The following is a 25,447-nucleotide window of genomic DNA, read 5'->3' on the forward strand; positions in this document are numbered from 1 at the left end:
AATGGTGTTATTATTAGCGTCCGTGTTCATCAGGTACATAATGGAGGTGATAAAACCTATTTTCAGAGACTTAGCAGCACCTGAACTGTTGAAAAAGAGTATTCACACGGAAAAACTCAAAACCCCAATGAAAGTGTAAATAGTGTTATATGGTCGAGAATCCGCAAGACTGTATTTGTTGGAATAGAAACACTTCACTTTGGTGTGTATGATGCTGTAGCGACTTTCAATGATGGCAACATTGTAAGGTGCAAGGTATTTAGAAATATGAGAATGAAGATAGGTTCTAACATGGTACGAGCGATGCTTGCTTTAGACAAGGAACGCCTTCGGGCTGCAGACAGGGCTGTAAAGAGTCTAGAAATACAAGCAAGAGTAAACAGGAGGAGGAACAAGAGGAAGCTGGAGGAGGAGTGTGCAGAGGATGAAGATAATCCATCCTATGGACCTGGAATGCACTAAAAAGTTAATCCAATCTTTGTCGCTCGACTCCCAAAACTTTTATTTTCTCATACTAATTACATGTTTTCTAAGGATCTTCCAAACATATTTGTTTCAAACTTTCAGTAAATGTTACACAGTACCTTCTGCATAATTTAACACAGCCTTTTTCCAAAAAACTGTATATTTTTGAATATATAAATAAAAATTGCAAAAAAATGTTGTGAATTTTCATTACAATTGAAAAAAAATTATCTTTAATAACTGAACTAAAATTTTGTAAAATCCCTGTGTTAAGTTGTAGCCCATATTCCAATAAATAATCTGTAAAAAGTTCAACTTCCTACCTCAAATACTTTGTGAGGAAAGATGTAATTTATAAGCGTTATTTTAACATTGCAAGTATAGGGCGTTCCGCAGCCCCTTAATTGTTTCGGTGAAGCAGCTCGTCCAGAATATTCGCTTGATGGAGTTCTCTGCGGACAGTGTCGACAGGTACAGGGTCTCGAAGATGGCTACAGAGCCCCGTAGTTTTGTGTTGTTTTGACACAATTCGTGTTAGCTTACGACAATCCCTGTCATTTAGTTTTGATTTGCGCCCAGTATTACGTTTACACGATGATGTCTGTCCATGTTTTATGAAGGCTGTAAAAATGCAAATGCCGTGTGGCTAGGGCCTCTCGTCGGGTAGACCGTTCGCCTGGTGCAAGTCTTTCGAGTTGACGCCACTTCGGCGACTTGTATGTCGGTGGGGATGAAATGATGACGATAAGGACGACACAACACCCAGTCCCTCAGCGGAGAAAATCTCCGACCTAGCCGGGAATCGAACCCGGGCCGTTAGGCATGACAGTTCGTCGCGCTGACCGCTCAGCTACCAGGGGTGGAATGTGCAGGCTGTCATGACTGTTGAAACAGTTGCTCATGAAACGTTCAACAAGTTGGCCGTCATGGTTTCTGATCGGGCCCCCACTATCTGAGCTCTATGGAACTCTGTTAAGTCTTTTAATGCACGTCGACCTTGACTTCTGAATGCAAATACGAAATGGGCACTACTCGTAAACCACCTGCACTGATGTCTGGTCCGTACGGAACACGCACAGTCCAGTGTGACCCGTGCCTTATCTTCGATGTTTGACCGTCAAACACAACCGTCCCATTACTACCAATGTTCATATTATTTTGCCGATCTTCTGTATTCTGTTCCAGCTATCACATTATGTTTGAGCTCAGAATACGAGGTGCATTCAAGTTCTAACGCCTCCGATTTTTTTTCTCCGGACTGGAAAGAGATAGAAACATGCGCATTGTTTTAAAATGAGGCTGCGTTCATTGTCAATACGTTCCAGAGATGGCAGCACCGTACGGCAGATGGAATTTTTTCGCCAGCGGCGAGAATGAGAACTGTTGTAAAAACTTAAAATGGCGACGTTTTCCTTACTTGAAAAGCGTGCAATCATTCGTTTTCTGAATTTGCGTGGTGTGAAACCAATTGAAATCCATCGACAGTTGGAGACATTTGGTGATGGAGTTATGGATGTGTCGAAAGTGCGTTCGTGGGTGCGACAGTTTAATGAAGGCAGAACATCATGTGACAACAAACCGAAACAACCTCGGGCTCGCACAAGCCGGTCTGAGGACATGATCGAGAAAGTGGAGAGAATTGTTTTGGGGGATCGCCGAATGACTGTTGAACAGATCGCCTCCAGAGTTGGCGTTTCTGTGGGTTCTATGCAATCCTGCATGACGACCTGAAAATGCGAGAAGTGTCATCCAGGTGGGTGCCACGAATGCTGACGGATGACCACACGGCTGCCCTTGTGGCATGTTGCCAAGCAATGTTGACGCGCAATGATAGCATGAATGGGACTTTCTTTTCGTCGGTTGTGACAATGGATGAGACGTGGATGCCATTTTTCAATCCAGAAACAAAGCGCCAGTCAGCTCAATGGAAGCACACAGATTCACCGCCACCAAAAAAATTTCGGGTAACCGCCAGAGCTGAAAAAATTATGGTGTCCATGTTCTGGGACAGCGAGGGCGTAATCCTTACCCATTGCGTTCCAAAGGGCACTACGGTAACAGGTGCATCCTACGAAAATGTTTTGAAGAACAAATTCCTTCCTGCACTGCAACAAAAACGTCCGGGAAGGGCTGCGCGTATGCTGTTTCACCAAGACAACGCACCCGCGCATCGAGCTAACGTTACGCAACAGTTTCTTCGTGATAACAACTTTGAAGTGATTCCTCATGCTCCCTACTCACCTGACCTGGCTCCTAGTGACTTTTGGCTTTTTCCAACAATGAAAGACACTCTCTGTGGCCGCACATTCACCAGCCGCCTGCTATTGCCTCAGCGATTTTCCAGTGGTCAAAACAGACTCCTAAAGAAGCCTTCGTCGCTGCCATGGAATCATGGCGTCAGCGTTGTGAAAAATGTAATCGTCTGCAGGGCGATTACGTCGAGAAGTAACGCCAGTTTCATCGATTTCGGGTGAGTAGTTAATTAGAAAAAAAATCGGAGGCCTTAGAACTTGAATGCACCTCGTATATTGTAGAAGCGTCTTTGTTTGCGACGTCAGGCCCATTTACTCTGGTGTTCCGGCAGATACAGAGTGCGTTCCATAAGTAATGCGACCAACTTTTTTTCTCTGACTCAATGGTACACCACAGCGCGTTGTAACTGGCTGAGCTAAGTGGAGGGGGGTGTTAGCTTCAAAAGTCTCTTTGTCTCATTCGGCTGCGAGCTGCTGGAGAGACAGGACGTGCGTTTCCGTCAACCGCATTTTGAGTTTATGTAACACAGCACAATGGATTATTCTGTGGAGCAACGGTATACTATCAAATTGTGCTTTAAACTTGGGAAGTCCGCCACCGAAACGTTTCCATTACTTCATTATGCCTTTGGGACTGATTGCTTGTCCAAATCACAAGTTTTCCGATGGCTCAAGTCTTTCGTGGAAGGCCGAGACGAGATCACCGACAAACCTGGCAGTGGACGGCCATCAACCGCACGAGTCGACGAAAATGTGACGCGTGTGCGCGATTGTTTGAACTCTGACAGACGCCTGAGCCTTCAATTGATAGCACAAACTCTAAATATGTCAAAAACAACCGTTTTCCGCATTGTGACGGAAGATTTGGACATGAGAAAGGTGTGCGCCAAACTCGTCCCAAAAGTGTTGTCCGACGAACACAAGCACATGCGAGTGAAATGAAATGGTTGAAATGGCTCCGAGCACTATGGGACTTAACATCAATGGTCATCAGTCCCCTAGAACTTAGAACTACGTAAACCTAACTAACCTAAGGACATCACACAACACCCAGTCATCACGAGGCAGAGAAAATCCCTGACCCCGCCGGGAATCGAACCCGGGAACCCGGGCCACATGCGAGTGCTTCGGTGCCGAGAAATGTTGGAAATGTGTGAAAACGATCCTCAGTTTTGAAACTCAGTTATCAATGGTGATGAGTCATGGATTTTTGAGTACGATCCTGAGACAAAAAGGCAGAGTGGCACACCCCATCACCGGCCAATCCCAAGAAGGCACGCATGAGCAAGTCCAGGATCAAAACCATGCCCATTGTCTTCTTTGACATCAGAGGCATTGTCCACCACGAATTCATACCTACTGGAACTACAGTGAACTCAGCTTTCTACTTGGAAGTGCTCAAAAGACTGAAAAGGAGGGTCTCGCACTGCCGAAGCGACATCAAGGACACGTGGAAAGTTCACCACGACAACGCGCCGAGTCACGGCGATTTCATTGTCAACGACTTCCTGGCCAGGACCAAGACCCCATTGGGTCCTCAGCCTCCCTACAGTCCTGACCTGGCTCCCGCTGACGTTTTTTTGTTTTCTTGGTTAAAAGGAGTCATGAAAGGAAATCATTAGGACACGACTCAAAGCATCCAGGCGCATGTTACATCAGGGTAAAGGACATTCCGGAAAAGGCATTCCAGAATGCCTTCCAGGCATGAAAACACCGCCTCCAGAAGTGTATCGACGCAAGAGGGTGCTATTTTGAAATTTTTTGATTATTTGTACGAATATAATCAATAAATGAATTTATGAATTTGGTCACATTATTTATGGAATGCACCTTGTATTTTTAATTTAGTTTTTGCAGCGTGTAGCTGGACCCAGCCCAAACACATACTGCTCGTCACGTCTTTCACGCGAAACCCAGCGTCTGTTTGTTTCCCGTCACGAACGAAATGGTTTTTAAAGCGAAATCTCACGTGCCTGCGCGACTGAACAACCCAAATTGGCATAGTGTGATATTCGTTTTATCGGCCTGTATTTTAACAGCGACAGTGAAATACGAAGAGTGAACAGTAGTGCGGCAGCGAGGGCACTGCGCAGGCCTGCCACACACACTGTTACTGCGCTGCAGCAGCACTGCTCGGGAGGAATCCCTTGGGTGTGAGATCGCAAGTTCAGTCCTCAGTAAGGCCCGTTTAAAAGTGTTGTGTTAGCAACTGCGACAGAGAAAATATTAGCTGCTAATGACTAACCACTTGCATCAGGAAATTTGGAAATTTGTGATAATTTCCTATGGGATCAAACTGCTGACATCATCGGTCCCTAGGCTTACACACTTTCTAATCTAACTTAAATTAACTTACGCTAAGGACACCACACACGCCCCTGCCCGAGGGAGGACTTGATACTCCGATGGGGGAGCCACGTGGACTGTGACAAGGTGCCTGAGACCGAGTGGCTACCCAGCACTGCATCGGGAGAACGACAGAAAACGACAGTACAGGAGGTACAGACATCAACCTTCTATGGGGTGTATGTATTGAACTTCAGACATTAACCTTCTATGGGATTTATGTATTGCACTTCACAAAAAGAGCATCGTTGATACTCAAGAAATGTTCAGAACAAACCATTAAGCTGACCGTGGTAGCCGAGCGGTTCTAGGAACTTCAGTCTGGAACTGCGCTGCTGCTACTACGGTCGCAGGTTAGAATCCTGTCTCGGGCATGGATGTGTGTGATGTCGTTAGGTTTAAGTATTTCTAAGTTTAGGGGACTGATGACCTCAGCTGTTAAGTCCCATAGTGTTTAGAGCCGTTTGAACCAAACCATTAAATTTCAGCATGAACACCGAATGAAAAATGGGGCGCCACAGTTATCACAAAGATTGCTGCAATCAAGATCGAAGGCGAATTCCTTGCGAGTTTCAAGGAATGTTAAGGAATGCATATAAAATCATATAGGTGTAACGGGCGAAGAGAACTAATGGAATGTGATGGCATGCAACAGAATGCAAAATAATCTGTTGTGGAACTTATCGTGAAAGTGGTTATCCTTGAAGGCGTAGCTCCAGATAGTGCGATAATATAGGAACAGAAAAAACAAACATCTAGAAGTTGAATTTGTCCACTTTGCAGGAGAGATAGTCTGCTCTAAAAGAGTATGATTTTTGTGTGCAGATCAGAAATCAAGAAAAACCAAGTTATTTTGACCAGTCATTGGCCAAATTGCCAAGCATGCTATAGTTTTAGCTGTCTTCCGCCCATTTCTCACTCTTGCTTGCATCCTGTATATTCAGAGTGTTTACTATTACTTGTAACAACTTGTTATTTCGAAAAATACGCATTGTACCAAAAAAATGTTCAAGACGACACATACGAAAAAGAATTGTAAGGGGAGAGCACCTCCAACTTCGCATAGCGCATTTAATAACTTTCCAGCCAACTAACCATTCAAATTAACAGTAGGTATAATAATATACGAATGCATAGAGGCATTGATGTTAGTTTATCTCGATACAACTCTCTTGGTATCTCTAATTTCCAGTGTTCCATTCATATGCGTTTCCTCTTCCAATCCCGGTATGTTGGGATTGAAAGCCGGCCGGAGTGGCCGAGCGGTTAAAGGCGCTGCAGTCTGGAACCGCACGACCGCTACGGTCGCAGGTTCGAATCCTGCCTCGGGCATGGATGTGTGTGATGTCCTTAGGTTAGTTAGGTTTAAGTAGTTCTAAGTTCTAGGGGACTTATGACCACAGCAGTTGAGTCCGATAGTGCTCAGAGCCATTTGAACCATTTTTTTGGGATTGAAAACAGATTCCTTACTGAATGATGGGGTAAGTTTGTTTATTTCATCTACAAATTTTCGGACGGATTCCGCAGTTTACTGTGCATCGTCGAGTTGACGCGTTGTTTGAAATTTCGTAATCTTACGTCTTCCAATTCGGTAGCACTGTTTGAAGCTATACAACCATGCTTCCCTTGAAATCACTGTAATATACCAGGTGATCAAAAAGTCAGTATAAATTTGAAAACTTAATAAACCACGGAATAATGTACATAGAGAGCTAAAAATTGACGCACATGCTTGGAATGACATGGGGTTAAATTAGAACAAAAAAAAAAAAAAACGAAGTTCACAAAACGTCCGACAGATGGCGCTGGACAGCAAAACTGCTACCGAGACGGGTGAGAGGTACGCCGATATGTTACAGAATCGCATCATCCCTAGCCTGGCTGATGAACACCTGATTGAACGTACGATGTTTATTCAGGATGGCGCTCCACCCCATATTGATAGGTGCGTGAAAGATCTCTTGCGCGCATCGTTTGGTGATGATCATGTGCTCAGCCGCCACTTTCGTCATGCTTGGCCTCCCAGGTCTCCAGACCGCAGTCCGTGCAATTATTGGCTTTGGGGTCACCTGAAGTCGCAAGTGTATCGTGATCGACTGACATCTCTAGGGATGCTGAAAGACAACATCCGACGCCAATGCCTCACCATAACTCCGAACATGCTTTATAGTGCTATTCAAAACATTATTCCTCGACTACAGCTATTGTTGAGGAATGATGGTGGACATATTGAGCATTTCCTGTAAAGAACATTATCTTTGCTTTGTCTTACTTTGTTACGCTAATTATTGCTATTCTGATCAGATGAAGCGCATCTGTCGGACATTTTTTGAACTTTTGTATTTTTTTTTGGTTCTAATAAAACCCCATGTCATTCCAAGCATGTGTGTCAATTTGTACCTCTCAATCTACATTATTCCGTGATTTATTCAGCTTTCAAATTTATACTGACGTTTTGATCACCCTCTATGTCGTGCGCAATTTGATGTGCATAGTGTAGCAGATCACCATCATGCACATCCTGTAAATTGTATCGAACATTGTTGAAACGCAGAAACACCAGTTTTTGTAACAAGTGTACCTTGTCCTCCCTTGAATATCAGCAGTTTCTCTTATGTAATACACGGTCATATCGCTCCGGACGTATTCGAAACCCGCTCATATTATAATTTTTATTATGCTACGAATGATCTTCCATGTATATAATTAGGTTTAGTGCCCGCTCTTTGGACAACGATTGCCCTTTACTACATTTCACTGGGGTCAGGATTTGTGGCTTCCTGTCCGACAAGGACAGTGAATTACATGACTTCAGTAGCTTACTTTACTTTTTACTTTACATGTGGCAAGGGCCTTATCGACCATACGCCTGCTCTATGAGCCTCTTCCACTTCTGCCTGTCCAATGCGCTGTTTGTCCAGTTGCTGCTGCTGTTCATCCTCATTGTATCACTTCCACTTACTGAGCACTTATTGTCATCATTGTGCACCTCATGTAGGTTGTCCGCGCCGTCGCGCATGTACGACACCACGTATACTACTAACTCCTCTTGCAGAAACGCTAATATTTCGTCCGTCACTTCTTTCTCACTCTGCGAAATTTCTTCTTGTATACCTTTCTGACAAAATGTAAACTTCGGCAACTGTTGTTGTAGATATAGTGCAATTTTTGATTTGATAATCGTTGCCGTTGCCCTGCTTTGTATCAACACCACTATACTCCATTCACCGAAACAAGAGACGTACTGTAAACACGGCAAGGTGCGTGACCACAGCGCTGCCATCGAGGGGTGTACAAGGCAGGGGCGTCACAAATGAAAAAATGAAAGTCCGGTTTTTGATAATTTGGCACCTGAACATGATAAAGTGATCCAAGAACTACCTTCTGACACCTTTTTTTCATTACATTAAAATTTATTGTCACTTAAAAAGAGAAATATTTAAGCTTTCAGAAAAGTTGTTTTTCGCGTTACTCTATATTTATCACGCCGTAACTCCTAAACTGTGTGTCGCACAGCAAAATGATTTTATAATTGCCTTCAGTACTATATGTTGATGACGTCTGCAAATTTTCTACCCAATAGAGTCAGTAATAGTGAAGTAATAAATTAAAATCTCACGTCTGATGCAGAACTTTTACCAAATCATCATCCGAAATATAGTAAGCGACTAACTTTTCCCCTTTAAATTTTTTTGTGGGGGTGTACGCAAGAAAAGTTTTAGAAAGGTTTGAATTTAATTTTGTAGTTTGTTCGAATGCGATGGGTGCAACCGTTTGTCCTTTATGAGGGATGCATTGTGCGGTTCGCAGGCGCGGCGTTCAGTCACTGTGGCTGTCTCAGTTGTAGGTGTGAGCTCGTTAGCGGGTGTTGTACAGCGGCGATTTCGTGATATCTTAAGTTAATCTGTAAAGATGCTTGAAAGACTAGTTGTTGATTATTAGAGTAAGTATATGTGTTTGTAGTTACGCTGAGCATTCACTGTTTATGTGCGCATCCAATAGCATCGCATGGTTTCTTATTTTATATATTAACTTATTTCATTAGCATCACATACGGCTGTCCTCACTATGTCAACCACGGATTCAGCGAGCGAGGTCGACGTGTCAGTTCTGAGTCCACCAAACAAGCGAGCACAGAAGAAATCATTAAGTTCTTCTGAGAAGCACATGGTGCTTAATGTTATAAAACGGAACTGTTACATCCACAGCAGTCGATGAGTGACATTGTTTCGAAAACAGCTGCAGCTACAGGTGTTGGACGTTGTTCAGTGTATCGTGTGATAAGTGAGTACAAGGCCACACTCTTTGAAGTCTCCCAAGAAAGGATTATTACGACAGAAACTTTCTGAAAGTGTTGATGACTTCGATAGAAATGCGATACGAAGGAAAGTACAGGAATTTTTTTTCGTAACGAATTGCCAACAATTGACAAAGTGCTTACAGTCGTGAACGAAGATGCAGATCTGGGCAATTTTCGGAGAACTACATTTTGTAAGTTATTGAGAGAAATGAATTTTAAATTTGTCCGGCGTTCGCGCGATAGCATGCTAATAGACAGGGATGACATCGTTTTATGGAGGCGGTGTTATCTTCGAACCATTAAATGGTTGAGAGATAAAGGCAGACCCATTTACTATTTGGACGAGACGTGGGTGAACGCAGGACATACCTGAAGTTACGTCTGGGTAAATGACTATAAATTCCTCAAAACGAGCGTTTCTGTCCGGGTTATCCACCGGAAGCAAGGGCCCATCAGGTAAAGGGAAACGTCTGATTATCGCACACATTGGCAGCAAAGCAGGGTTCGTTGAAGGATGTTTGTGTACTTTCGAATCCAAGAAAAGTGGAGATTATCATGAGGAGATGTGCGCCGAAACCTTCGAGAAGTGGTTTCAAGATGTTCTTCCTCGGCTTCAGGAAAATGCAGTTATTGTTCTTGATAACGCGCCGTACCATTCTCAGAGAAAAGAAAAAGTTCCCAATGCGAATTCCAATAAGCACGAAATATCAGAGTGGCTAAAATTTAAAAACATTGATTTCAAAGACGTTATGTCGAAGAAAGAACTTTAAGATATAGTTAAAAATCACACAACAGCGCACAACGAATACGCAATAGATGTAATGGCGAAGAATGCAGGGAAAACTGTTCTCAGAATTCGTCTGTACCACTGTAAATTAAACGCCATCGAGTTAGTGTGGGTCAGAATCAAAGGCTATGTTGCAGTGAAAAACAAAACATACAAAATTCCGGAAGTACTGCTAGAAGAAGCAGTAAGAACAGTGACTGCAGAGGATTGGAACAAGTGCATCCTCCACGTCGTAGAAAAAGTGGAAACTCAAATGTGGAAATTAGACTGCACTATAGAGGAGAGAGAGGAGCGGTTTGTTATAAACCTCAATGAAAACAGTTCAGTTTCGACAGTGTGAACCTTGTTTTGTCCTTTATCATTATTATTATTACTGGTATTATTGTTAAAATTAACAATTAATTATGTTTGAATGGAGCGTTTTGTTAGCAACCTGAATGAAAGAAATCTGCTTCGACAGAATGAACTCAGTTTAACATTATTTTAACACTATTGTTAAATTTATTTCGTACATTGTTGCCCAGGTTTCTCACGGTCCGCTGTGACAGCTCGGCAGCCAGCCGAACGCCGCCAGCTGCAAAACGTGCGCCAAGGATTTTCCACACCCCTACGTATCACAGGAACACCGAATGCTTTCTCTGGAAACGAGCGTAGTCGCTCACGTGACATTGTTTATGTTTCGTCCCAGCTCTCGGTGAATAGACTATAGTACTACAGTCTATTCACCGAGTGCTCGGACGAAACATAAAAGTGTCACCTGGGCGACTACGCTCGTTTCCAGGGAAAGCATTCGGTGTTCACGTGATACGTAGGGGTGTGGAAAATCCTTGGCGCACGCTTTGCAGCTGGCGGCGTTCGGCTGGCTGCCCAGCTCTCACAGCTGACCGTGAGAAACCTGGGCAACAATGTACGAAATAAATTTAAAAATAATGTTAAACTGAGTTCATTCTGTCGAAGCAGATTTATTTCCATTCAGGTTTCTAACAAAAAGCTCCATTCAAACACAATTAGTCGTTAATTTTAATAATAATACCAGTAATAATAATGATAAAGGACGAAACAAGGTTCACTCTGTCGAACTTGACCTGTTTTCATTGAGGTTTACAACAAACCGCTCCTCTCTCTCCTCTATAATGCAGTCTAATTTCCACACTTGAGTTTCCACTTTTTCTACATCATGGAGGACGCACTTGTTCCAATCCTCTGCAGTCACTGTTCTTACTGCTTCTTCTAGCAGTACTTTAACTTCCGGCATTTTGTATGTTTTGTTTTTCGCTGCAACATAGCCTTTGATTCTGGCCCACACTAATTCGATGGCGTTAAATTCACGGTGGTACGGAGGAATTCTGAGAACAGTTTTCCCTGCATTCTTCGCCATTTCATCTATTGCTTATTCGTTGTGCGCTGTTCTGTGATTTTTAACTGTAACTAAAGGTTCTTTCTTCACCACACCGTCTTCGAAATCGATGTTTTTAGATTTTAGCCACGTTGATATTTCGTGTTCATTGGAATTCGCATTGGGAACTTTTTCTTTTCTCCGAGAATGGTATGGCGCGTTATCAAGAACAATAACTGCATTTTCCTGAAGCCGAGGAAGAACATCTTGAAACCACTTCTCAAAGGTTTCGGCGCACATCTCCTCATGATAATCTTCAATTTTCTTGGATTCTAAAGTCCACAAACATCCTTCAACGAACCCTACTTTGCTGCCAATGTGTGCGATAATCAGACGTTTCCCTTTACCTGATGGACCCTTGCTTCAGTGGATAATTCGGACAGAAACGCTTGTTTTGAGGAATTCATAGTGTCGTCTACCCAGACGTAACTTTGGGTATGTCCTGCGTTCACCCACGTCTTGTCCAAATAGTAAATGGGCCTGCCTCCATCTCTCAACCGTTTAATGGTTAGAAGATAACGCCACCTCCATAAAATGATGTCATCCCTGTCTATTAGCATGCTATCGCGCCCATCACGGATATATTAGAAATTAATTTCTCTAAATAACTTATAAAATGTAGTTCTCCGAAATTTCCCATATCTGCATCTTCGTTCACGACTTTCCTTCGTACCGCATTTCTGTCGAAGTCATCAACACTTTCAGAAAGTTTCTGTCGTAATTTTCCTTTCTTGGGAGATTTCAAAGAGTGTATGGCCTTGTACTCACTTATCACACAATACACTGAAGAACGTCCAACACCTGTAGCTGCAGCTGTTTTCGAAACAATGTCACTCATCGACTGCTGTGGATGTAACAGTTCCGTTTTATAAACATTAAGCACCATGTGCTTCTCAGAAGAACTTAATGATTTCTTCTTTGCTCGCTTGTTTGGTGGACTCAGAACTGACACGTCGACCTCGCTCGCTGAATCCGTGGTTGACATAATAAGGACAGCCGTATGTGATGCTAATGACATAAGTGAATATATAAAATAAGAAACCATGCGATGCTATTGGAAGCGCACATAAAAAGTGAATGCTCAGCGTGACTACAAACGCATATACTTACTCTAATAATAAACAACTAGTCTTTCAAGCGTCTTTACAGATGAACTTAAGATATCCTGAAATCGCCGCTGTACAACACTCACTAACGAGCTCACATCTGCAACTGAGACGGCCACAGTGACTGAACGCCGCGCCTGCGAACAGCACAATGCATCGCTCATAAAGGACAAATGGTTGCACTCATCGCATTCGAACAAATTACAAAATTAAATTCAAACCTTTCTGAAACTTTTCTCGCTTAAAGCCCCACAAAAAAATTTAAAGGGGAAAAGTTTGTCGCTTACTATATTTCGGATGATGATTTGGTAAAAGTTATGCATCAGACGTGAGATTTTAATTTATTACTTCACTATTACTGACTCTATTGGGCAGAAAATTTGCAGACGTCATCAACATATAGTACTGAAGACAATTATAAAATTATTTTGCTGTGCGACACACAGTTTAGGAGATATGGCGTGATAAATATAGAGTGACGCGAAAATCAACTTTTCCTGAAAGCTTAAATATTTCTCTTTTCCAGTGAAAATAAATTTTAATGTAATGTAAAAAAAGGAGTCGGAAGGTAGTTCTCGGATCACTTTATCATATTCAGGTACCAAATTATAAAAAAACACGACTTTCATTTTTTTAATTTCTGACGCCCCTGCCTTGTACATCCCTCGACGGCAGTGCTGTGGTCAAGCTCCTTGCCGTGATACAGTACGACGTCTCTTGTTTCGGTGAATGGAGTATACAGCACTGTTACTCATCGACTAAGCAAATCAACTACGTTCCGTAGCCTCATGCTCTGGCCACGATTGGATACATCCAGCCTCGCCCCCTGTTGCTATTAGCAGTCAATACTGTAGCTGCATGGTAGACAATGTGTGAGGCAGTGAATTCCGAAAGCATCACTGGCCTATTGCGACCTCCCACTCAAGGACTTGCTCGCCAGTTGCTACTGGAATACCAGATATTCTTTGCGTTTTACTGTCCCTGTTAATATATATCGATAATACAAATATCACATTAGGCTAATTTAGGTCCAATCAATGGCATGGCACGTACAGTTCTTCTTTAAGCGGACATTGTATGTGTCCTATGCCGCCAATGTTAAAATATCAAATTTTGTGAAACTTTTTAAGACACCAACTTATAATTTTCCATAATTATTGAATGCACCTTTCTAGATACACTGAACTAGAATAATTACTAAAATTATATCGTGGTGCATGTTATCTTTTTTATCAAACAATCAATTTTTTTGACAGAATTTTGTAAATAAATGAACATAAAAACAAAAACATCAGAATATTTAAATTATTCTTGTTCCATATGTGTTGAATCTCGCACTTGGCATGCTGTGAAAATTTCATGTCTCCTCCATCAATACTTTTTTAGAAAACGGGTCATTTATTGCAAAAAATGTAGTTCAGAGATATTGAGATTTAAAACTTTTTTAATAAAAATTCTTATACAGACTTACATTTCTGCGTCTTTTATGCACTAGAATTGCCCTGACCCATAGTCTGTGTCTTCTTCAGTGTCACAACAGCCCAGCACTTGCCTCCTCCTTTTCTTTCTTGCTTCTTTTGTCATTTGCTGAGCAGGCAACTCTGCTTCACGTACACGAAGCTCTCCCAGTTCCCACAGTCCTTTAGCTGTGTTCTGTCCAAATGTTACCCGTAACTTCTCCAGAACCTTAAGTCTTTCATAGTTCCCACTATTAAGAGTTACTACAGCATCAGACACTGCTAACTTTAGTCATAAGGCCAACAGGTACATTTTTAGGCACACAGCACCACACATTACTGAAGGACTCATTCATATTCTGGCTCTTCCCATGTAAACACTTCTTTAGTAGGTCAGGATTTGCCAAATCTCTGTAAATAGTTTTGATTGCCTCCATTACTGCCAAAGGAAGAGAATGTTTATGTGTAAATTCATGCAGGATGCCAGAAAATTCAGCTTGCCTATATTTACACCAAGTGTTTGGTGGAGGTGGACACAAAGCATGACATGGCTTTTCATCGGTTGATATTCGATGAAAGAAAGTGCTCCACATAGCTCTTTTCATCTTCTCTAAATTGTCACAGTTATCTCTAATAGCCTTCCCATAATATACCTGTAATTCATCAATTACTTTGTCCGTTAGTCTTCCAGCACATTTTACTGTCTTGCCATCAGACTGTTTTGTGTAACTCAGCTTGGTTTTTAGGTACGCACACGTGTTCCCATCCTTTTCTTGACATGTCCTACACACTCAAGTTTTTGTATGGGAACATCATATGGCTTACTGTTTTGTACTGCAATGAAAGCCTTGTTGTCTCCATCACTTCAGTAATTCACATTTATGACCCCTCTCTCCTTCTGGGAACGCTGAAAAATGTCAACTGCTCCTTTTACCTCCATTCCTCCTCTTGCGGCATCATAATTTTTTATACACTGCTGTTTATGAAGTAATCTGTTCTTCGGGGTTCACTGTACAATCTTGGCAGTACTTACTAAGAACTTCAAAATCCAAAACTTTCCTGGTGTCAATACTTATTGCAGATGTAAAACCATTTTTAGAAGTAAACCAACGCTTTTGTCGGGATCCATCCACAGCAATGCTGATGTCCGTATCACCCTCATTTTGTTTAACAGCTTCTGATGTAGCAGCAAGCATTGAATCTTCAGCCACAGCATTTACAGAGTCCCCAATCGCTGTTAACATATTTCGTATACCTAAAACGTGGTTTTGGCAAATCCAACACTGTGCAGAGAACATTACCAGCCCTTCCACCTTTACCCATGCATCTAAGGCCATAGTACAGTGTCGCATTAGTTTCATACAGAGACATAAATAAGGAACAGAGGTCGTCAAACTCCCGCTACCATTTTCATAGCCTTCTCGCAATATTCGATTTATTTCTCGAGACACACGCGAAGAGCGAGATGGCGTAATGTTTTGGATTACGAACAAGTTGCGAAAGTTATGTTTCTCAGTATCTAAAAGTAGTTGCAAGCCGTACAACGAACGTGAGTGCTCGTCAATCTGCGTAACAATCAAGTACACACCAAAACTGTATCCACAACACTACCGCAGTCCCAATTGTATACCGTAAGTTCATGTGTTTGTATTTGTTTACTAACAGCCACTCATACAGTTGCGTATGACAAGATATATGCCGAGAAAAACGGCAACAAAAAATCGTAGAAAATGTGCTTGAAACAGCGGCAACAATAGTAAATCCATGCTGTGACATACAGTAAATTAGGTGCCACGAAAATATTCACGGAAAACATTTGGAACAAAACAATACACATGTAATAATGTTGTACAACGTTTTATAAGTACGCTATATCTTCTTCTTTTGTAATCAAAGAACCCCCTGTTGACGGCGATCTTTGTCGCTGAAACTAGTTTGGGAATAAATAAACAAATAACAAAAGTGTTTTGCAACAAGGTGGACCCCCAATCCCATGTTGTTGTTTTCGTTTGGTTTTTCTCATCTTTAAGTAATTGAAAATGTAAAGAAAATGTAGTATGATTTTGTAATATTCTTATACCAATCCAGTTACATGTAACCTCTGTATATTTTGAAGTTTTGGTGCGGTAGGGAATGTTTTATCTATGAAAAGATTTGTTAGTGCAGTAGCGACAAACGAAAGAATCAGTCTTCGTTGGGACTCGAAAGTACCTAGACAGATGGGCACAAGCGCGTTGTTAATTAGTGGAAATAATAATTGTATTGAGGAAAGCAGATCAGTTTTAATAAAGGTGGAAAGTGGAGAAGCGTATTAAGATCACAGTGACACTGTATGGAGACAGGAAAGACAGTAATTACATAAAGAGACGAAAAGAACTTAGAACTTTCCAGAATATGATAACTTCACTATTGTTGCAATATATTATCGAGATATCGAGAAGAGGACTAATTCCCAAATTCAGTGTGCAAGAGGTTTTTGCAAGAAATTAAGAATTCTGAAGAAAAGAAGAAACAAACAAGAACCAAGATTTTCAAGAGAGAAGATTTTTTGTTTCAAGATCTAACGCAGGAGACGTCGGAAGGAGAAATCTAGTATTACATTAATGACCATTAAAATTGCTACACCACGAAGACGACGTGCTACGGACGCGAAATTTAACCGACAGGAAGAAGATGCTGTGATATGCAAATGATTAGCTTTTCAGAGCATTCACACAAGGTTGGCGCCGGTGGCGACACGTACAACGTGCTGACATGAGGAAAGTTTCCAACCGATTTCTCATACACAAACAGCAGTTGACCGGCGTTGCCTGGTGAAACGTTGTTGTGATGCCTCGTGTAAGGAGGAGAAATGCGTACCATCACGTTTCCGACTTCGATAAAGGTCGGATTGTAGCCTATCGCGATTGCAGTTTATCGTATCGCGACGTTGCTGCTCGCGTTGGTCGAGATCCAATGACAGTTAGCAGCATATGGAATCGGCGGTTTCAGGAGGGTAATACGGAAGATCTCCAGATCTCTCACCAACTGAAAACGTCTGGTCAATGGTGGCCGAGCAACTGGCTCGTCACAATACGCCAGTCAGTACTCTTGATGAACTGTGGTATCGTGTTGAAGCTGCATGGGCAGCTGGACCTGTACACGCCATCCAAGCTCTGTTTGACTCAATGCCCAGGAGTATCGAGGCCGTTATTACGGCCAGAGGTGGTTGTTCTGGGTACTGATTTCTCAGGATCTATGCGCCTAAATGTAATCACATGTCACTTCTAGTATAATATATTTGTCCAATGAATACCCGTTTATCATCTGCATTTCTTCTTCGTGTAGCAATTTTAATGGCCAGTAGTGTACATCAAGTAGCCTAGATTCAGAAGCAGTCACATCAAGAGAACGCAAATACGCTGTGATTTCTTATAGAATGAACCCAGCTATTTATTTTTTTTAATATTTTTGTGAGTCATCAGACATCTATCTGGTTTGGTGCAACCTTCTCGCCTCAGTTTAGCATCTGCAACCTACATCTTCAATTATTTTCTTGGTGTATTCCAATCTCTGCCTTCCTCTGCAGTTCTTACCTTCTACATCTCCCTCTAATTACTCCCTGACGTCTTAACAAATGTCCTACCATCCTGCCCCTCCTTCTTGTAGGTGTTCGCCGTACATTCCTTTGCTCGCTGATTCGCGGAGACCCTCCTCACTCCTTACCTCGTCAGTCCACTTAATTTTCAACATTCGTCTGTAGCACAACTCAAATGTTTCTTTCTTTTTTCTTCCGATTTCCAAAGGTCCGTGTTCACTACCATACAAAGCTGTGCTCCAAACGTACATTCTCGAATTTTTTTTTCCTCAAATTAGGGCCTATGTTTGATGCTAGGGGACTTATATGGGCCAGGAATGCCCTTTTTGCCATAGTCTGCATTTTATGTTCACCTTGCTCCGTTCATCATCATCATCATCATTTAAGACTGATTATGCCTTTCAGCGTTCAGTCTGGAGCATAGCCCCCCTTATACAGTTCCTCCATGATCCCCTATTCAGTGCTAACATTGGTGCCTCTTCTGATGTTAAACCTATTACTTCAAAATCATTCTTAACCGAATCCAGGTACCTTCTCCTCGGTCTGCCCCGACTCCTCCTACCCTCAACTGCTGAATCCATGAGTCTCTTGGGAAACCTTGCTTCTCCCATGCGTGTAACATGACCCCACCATCTAAGCCTGTTCGCCCTGACTGCTACATCTATAGAGTTCATTCCCAGTTTTTCTTTGATTTCCTCATTGTGGACACCCTCCTGCCATTGTTCCCATCTACTAGTACCTGTAATCATGCTAGCTACTTTCATATCCGTAACCTCAACCTTGTTGATAAGGTAACCTGAATCCACCCAGCTTTCGCTCCCATACAACAAAGTTGGTCGAAAGATTGAACGGTGCACAGATAACTTAGTCTTGGTACTGACTTCCTTCTTGCAGAAGAGAGTAGATCGTAGCTGAGCGCTCACTGCATTAGCTTTGCTACACCTCGCTTCCAGTTCTTTCACTATGTTGCCATCCTGTGAGAATATGCATCCTAAGTACTTGAAACCGTCCACCTGTTCTAACTTTGTTCCTTCTATTTGGCACTCAATCCGTTTATATTTCTTTCCCACTGACATTACTTTCGTTTTGGAGATGCTAATCTTCATACCATAGTCCTTACATTTCTGATCTAGCTCTGAAATATTACTTTGCAAACTTTCAATCGAATCTGCCAGCACAACTAAGTCATCCGCATATGCCAGACTGCTTATTTTGTGTTCACATATCTTAATCTCACCCAGCCAGTCTATTGTTTTCAACATATGATCCATAAATAATATGAACAACAGTGGAGACAGGTTGCAGCCTTGTCTTACCCCTGAAACTACTCTGAACCATGAACTCAATTTACCGTCAATTCTAACTGCTGCCTGAGTATCCATGTAAAGACCTTTAATTGCTTGCAAAAGTTTGACTCCTATTCCATAATCTTGTAGAACAGACAATAACTTCCTCCTAGGAACCCGGTCATATGCCTTTTCTAGATCTATAAAGAACAGTTCCCCGTTCCACTCATAACACTTCTCCATTATTTGCCGTAAGCTAAAGATCTGGTCCTGACAACCTCTAAGAGGCCTAAACCCACACTGATTTTCATCCAATTGGTCCTCAACTAATACTCGCACTTTCCTTTCAACAATACCTGAGAAGATTTTACCCACAACGCTGATTAAAGAGATACCTCTGTAGTTGTTACAATATTTTCTGTTTCCATGTTTAAAGATTGGTGTGATTACTGCTTTTGTCCAGTCTGATGGAACCTGTCCCGACTCCCAGGCCATTTCAATTATCCTGTGTAGCCATTTAAGACCTGACATTCCACTGTATTTGATGAATTCCGACTTAATTTCATCCACCCCAGCCGCTTTATTGCACTGCAATCTATTGACCATTTTTTCGACTTCCTCAAATGTGATCCTGTTTCCATCATCATTCCTATCCCATTCTACCTCGAAATCTGAAACATTACTGATCGCATTTTCACCTACATTGAGCAAGTCTTCAAAATATTCCCTCCACCTGCCCAAGGCATCCACAGGGTTCACCAGCAGTTTTCCTGACCTGTCCAAAATACTTGTCATTTCCTTCTTACCTCCCTTTCGAAGACTGCTAATTACACTCCAGAATGGTTTTCCAGCAGCTTGACCCATAGTCTCCAACCTGTTTCCAAAGTCTTCCCACGATTTCTTCTTGGATGCTGCAATCATCTGTTTGGCTTTGTTTCTTTCTTCAACATAACTTTCTCTGTCTACCTGGGTTCTGGTATGTAGCCACTTTTGATACGCCTTCTTTTTCCTTTTACAGGCTGCCTTGACTGTATCATTCCACCAAGCTGTTTGCTTCATCCTACTTGCTCCTTGCTCCGTTCATCATGGGTTATTTTGCTGCATATGTAGTAAAATTCCTTAACTTCATTTACTTCGTGATCCCTAAATCTGGTGTTAAATTTCTCGCTTTTCTCATATCAGCTATTCCACATTAGCTTAATCTTCCTTCGCTTTCCTCTCAGTGAACTTATCCATTCCATTCAACAGCTCCTGTAATTGTTCCATGCTTTCAATAAGGATAGCAGTGCCATAAACAAATCTTGATATCTTTTGCCGCACGGAGTGGCCGCTCGGTTTGAGGCGCCATGTCACGGATTGCGCGGCCCCTCCCGGCGGAAGTTCGAGTACTCCCTTGGGCATGGGTGTGTGTGTGTGTTTAGTTAGTTTAAGTTTGTTTAAGTTAGCTTAAGTAGTGTGTAAGTCTAGGGACCGATGTCCTCAGCAGTTTGGTCCCTTAGGAATCCACTCACATTTGGACATTTGATATCTTTTCACTCTGAATTTTAATTCAAATCCTAAGCCTTTCTTTTTGTCTCCGTCACTGCTTCTTAAATAGTGAGTTTGAACAGCAGCAGAAAAAGACTGCAACCCTGTCTTACACCCTATTTAGCCTTCGATCTCCGTGTTCCTTTGTTATTGTTCCTTCTTGGTTCTTATACATATCATATACTACCAGCCTTTCCCTATAGCTTCTCAGAATTTCTTGCTCCATTTTACACTGTTCGAACGCTTTTTTCAGGTCAACAAATTCTATGAAAGTGTCTTGATTTTCGTAAGTCTTGCTTCCATTATCAACCGCAACGTCAGAACTGCCTCGTGGTGCCTTTACCTTTCCTAAAGCCAAACTGATAGTCACCTAACACATCCTCAGTTTTCTCTTCCATTCTTCTGTATATTATTCCTGTCAGCAATTTGGATGCATGAGCTGCTAAGTTGATTGTGCGATAATTCTCGTTCCTGTCACCTCTTGCAGTTTTCGGAATTGTGTGGATGATGTTTTCCCGAAAGTCAGATGGTGTTGCCAGACTCGTACATTCAACACACCAATGTGAACAGTCGTTTTGTTGCCGTTTCCCCCACGATTTTAGAAATTCCGATAGTGTATTGTCTATCCCTTCAGCCTTATTTGATCTTCAGTCGTCCAAAGCTCTTTTAGATTCTGATTCTAATACTGGCTCCCGTATTCCTTCTCTGTCGATTCCTGTTTGTTCATCCATCACGTCACCAGACAACTGTCCGGCCCCGGTAGCTGAGTGGTCAGCGTGACGGAATGTCAATCGTAAGGTCCCGGGTTCGATTCCCGGCTGGGTCGGAGATTTTCTCCGCTCAGGGACTGGGTGTTGTGTTGTCCTAATCATCATCATTTCATCCCCATCAACGCGCAGGTCGCCGAAGTGGCGTCAATTCGAAAGATCTGCACCAGGCGAACGGTCTACCCGACGGGAGGCCCTAGCCACACGACATTTCATTTCATACCAGACAACTCCTCCCCCTTATAGAGGCCTTCAGTGTACTCTTTCCACCTAGCCGCTCTCTCCTCTGCATTTAACAGAGGAATCCGATGGCAATCTTAATGTTACCGCCCTTGATCTTAATTTCGCGAAAGGCTGTTTTGACTTTCCTGTATGCTGAGTCCGTTCTTCCGACAGTCATTTCTTTTTCCATTTCTTCACATTTTTCATGCAGCCATTTCATCTTAGCTTCCTACTAGCAAGCCCATATTCTTCTATAACTCTTTGTTCTACTCCTTTCCCTAAAACCTCATTCCAGTCACCCACGTCTATTGCATTTTCTCCTCCCGTTATGTACTGCATTCCCCGATCAACATCCTCATACCCTTACTCTATCCCTTGACCTTCTGCTTGCTACATTGGCATGTACACGTGAACTGTAGCTATCGGTGTTGGCTTGCTGTCGATACTGATGAGAAAAACCCTACGACTGTACTGTTCATAGTAACACACTTTCTACACTACCTTCCTATCTATAACGAATTTTACTCCCGTTATACCATTTTCTGCTGCTGTTAATATCAACCTAAACTCGTCTTATTAAAAAATCATTGTCTTCTTTCCATTCCACTTCACTGATCTCCACTATATCTAGATTGAATCTTAGCATTTCCGTTTTCAGATTTTCTAGCTTCCCTACCACGTTCATTCTTCTGACAGTGCACGCACCGATTCATAGAACGTTACCATTCCGTTGGTTATTCAGTCTTTTCCTCATGGTCGTCTCCCCCTTGGCAGTCCCTTCCTGGAGATCCGAGTGGTGGACTCGTCCGGAATCTTTTCCCAAAGGCGACAACATCGTGACAGTTTTTCGATTACAGACGACACGTCCTTTGGTGTTATTGAGGACAGAAGAGAGACTGTGACGATTGCCGGTTCTGTGGACTGTAACACGAGCGGAGATTGACATCTATTGTTGGTGTGTTGAACTGGAAACTATTTCTAAAGTTATACTGATCAGTGCAAGTAGCAAAGCTAACATTACTTTGAATGAAAATTAATAAACAGACGACCCGCCAGTTGAACCACTAGAAACGTGGTCATACATTTTGAAACTGAAAACTGTGTTTATTTGGCCATAAGACAACCTGCAGGATACGCGAAGGAGATTCGCTGCATTTTGGTAATGAATTTCCCATTTGACAACACAGCAGCCGCCATCTTGCTGTGGTGCAGAGATCTTTAAAACAGAAGCAGCACGATAGAATCAACGAGTTGTAGTGCCGTCGCTGTTTCTTAGATACTAAACTGTGGAGAACGGCAGCTCAACCACAGTGGCTGAAGAAACCGTAAGCAGCCAATTGGTGCCGAGGCATCGACTACCTGTTGCAGCAACATTCACTGTAATTCTGAAAATGCAGCGGGAAAATAGAGCTTTCGCAGGACAGGTCGGGCGGTTTCTACACCTTCGAGCCACATGTTTGTTATTGTGTACGTGGCTGGAAGCAGTGCGACGGCACAGTAAATGAGCCTCTAACCACTGTAAATACCTGTCGATTATAGCACAGGTGTTCACAGTTCTCCAGCACGTGCTTCTATTTATTTATACGTGTCCAGAACATAACATATTAAAGATAATTTATCATACATAGCATGTTGTTGTTGTGGTCTTCAGTCCTGAGACTGGTTTGATGCAGCTCTCCATGCTACTCTATCCTGTGCAAGCTTCTTCATCTCCCAGTACCTACTGCAACCTACATCCTTCTGAATCTGCTTAGTGTATTCATCTCTTGGTCTCCCTCTACGATTTTTACTCTCCACGCTGCCCTCCAATACTAAATTGGTGATCCCTTGATGCCTCAGAACATGTCCTACCAACCGATCCCTTCTTCTGGTCAAGTTGTGCCACAAACTTCTCTTCTCCCCAATCCTATTCAATACTTCCTCATTAGTTATGTGATCTACCCACCTAATCTTCAGCATTCTTCTGTAGCACCACATTTCGAAAGCTTCTATTCTCTTCTTGTCCAAACTATTTATCGTCCATGTTTCACTTCCATACATGGCTACACTCCATACAAATACTTTCAGATATGACTTCCTGACACTTAAATCTATACTCGATTTTAACAAATTTCTCTTCTTCAGAAACGCTTTCCTTGCCATTGCCAGTCTACATTTTATATCCTCTCTACTTCGACCATCATCAGTTATTTTGCTCCCCAAATAGCAAAACTTCTTTACTACTTTAAGTGGTGGTGGTTAATGTTTTACGTCCCGTCGACAACGAGGTCATTAGAGACGGAGCGCAAGCTCGGGTTAGGGAAGGATTGGGAAGCAAATCGGCCGTGCCCTTTCAAAGGAACCATCCCGGCATTTGTCTGAAACGATTTAGGGAAATCACGGAAAACCTAAATCAGGATGGCCGGAGACGGGATTGAACCGTCGTCCTCCCGAATGCGAGTCCAGTGTGCTAACCACTGCGCCACCTCGCTCGGCACTACTTTAAGTGTCTCATTTCCTAATCTAATTCCCTCAGCATCACCCGACTTAATTTGACTACATTCCATTATCCTCGTTTTGCTTTTGTTGATGTTCATCTTATATCCTCCTTTCAAGACACTATCCATTCCATTCAACTGCTCTTCCAAGTCCTTTGCTGTCTCTGACAGAATTACAATGTCATCGGCGAACCTCAATGTCTTTATTTCTTCTCCATGGATTTTAATACCTACTCCGAATTTTTCTTTTGTTTCCTTTACTGCTTGCTCAATATACAGATTGAATAACATCGGGGAGAGGCTACAACCCTGTCTTACTCCCTTCCCAACAACTGCTTCCCTTTCATGTCCCTCGACTCTTATAACTGCCATCTGGTTTCTGTACAATTTATAAATAGCCTTTCGCTCCCTGTATTTTACCCCTGCCACCTTTAGAATTTGAAAGAGAGTCTTCCAGTCAACATTGTCAAAAGCTTTCTCTACGTCTACAAATGCTAGAAACGTAGCTTTGCCTTTCCTTAATCTTTCTTCTAAGAGAAGTCGTAAGGTCAGTATTGCCTCACGTGTTCCAGTATTTCTACGGAATCCAAACTGATCTTCCCCGAGGTCGTCTTCTGCTAGTTTTTCCATTCGTCTGTAAAGAATTCGCATCAGTATTTTGCAGCTGTGGCTTATTAAACTGATAGTTCGGTAATTTTCACATCTGTCAACACCTGCTTTCTTTGAGATTGGAATTATTATATTCTTCTTGAAGTCTGAGGGTATTTCGCCTGTTTCATAGATCTTGCTCACCAGATAGTAGAGTTTTGTCAGGACTGGCTCTCCCAAGGCCGTCAGTAGTTCCAATGGAATGTTGTCTACTCCGGGCACCTTGTTTCGACTCAGGTCTTTCAGTGCTCTGTTAAACTCTTCACGCAGTATCGTATCTCCCATTTCAGCTTCATCTACATCCTCTTCCATTTCCATAATATTGTCCTCAAGTACATCGCCCTTGTATAGACCCTCTATATACTCCTTCCACCTTTCTGCTTTCCCTTCTTTGCTTAGAACTGGGTTTCCATCTGAGCTCTTGATATTCGTAGCATATCATACTTATATATTCCAAGTATTACAGAGAATATGTGCATATTTATATTCCATTTGCTGCCCAGAATTCCGCTGCACAGACTGCCGTATCATTGGCGATAATCAGATCGTCCATGGACACAGGTTCCGACAGTTTCCTGCAGTTGAATAGGTGCTGATAGTCTTGGGGTTCACCACACTCACATAGTTCGTCCCCTGAGATGTATCCCCATTTCTTCATGTTCTCCTTGCACCACGATACTCCAGTTCTCAGTCTATTGAGCACCTTCCATGTCGTGTATGGGAGATGATGACCTGTAGCAAGTTCTCCCTTTGGGTTGTCCCTATATTTCTCTGATGATGAGCTACGCCAGAGTTGTATCCTGTGGTCTGCAGGTGATGTCTGGATTGGTTGCG

Source organism: Schistocerca cancellata, chromosome 8 (assembly GCF_023864275.1).
Source record: "Schistocerca cancellata isolate TAMUIC-IGC-003103 chromosome 8, iqSchCanc2.1, whole genome shotgun sequence".
Classification (NCBI taxonomy): Eukaryota; Metazoa; Arthropoda; class Insecta; order Orthoptera; family Acrididae; genus Schistocerca; species Schistocerca cancellata.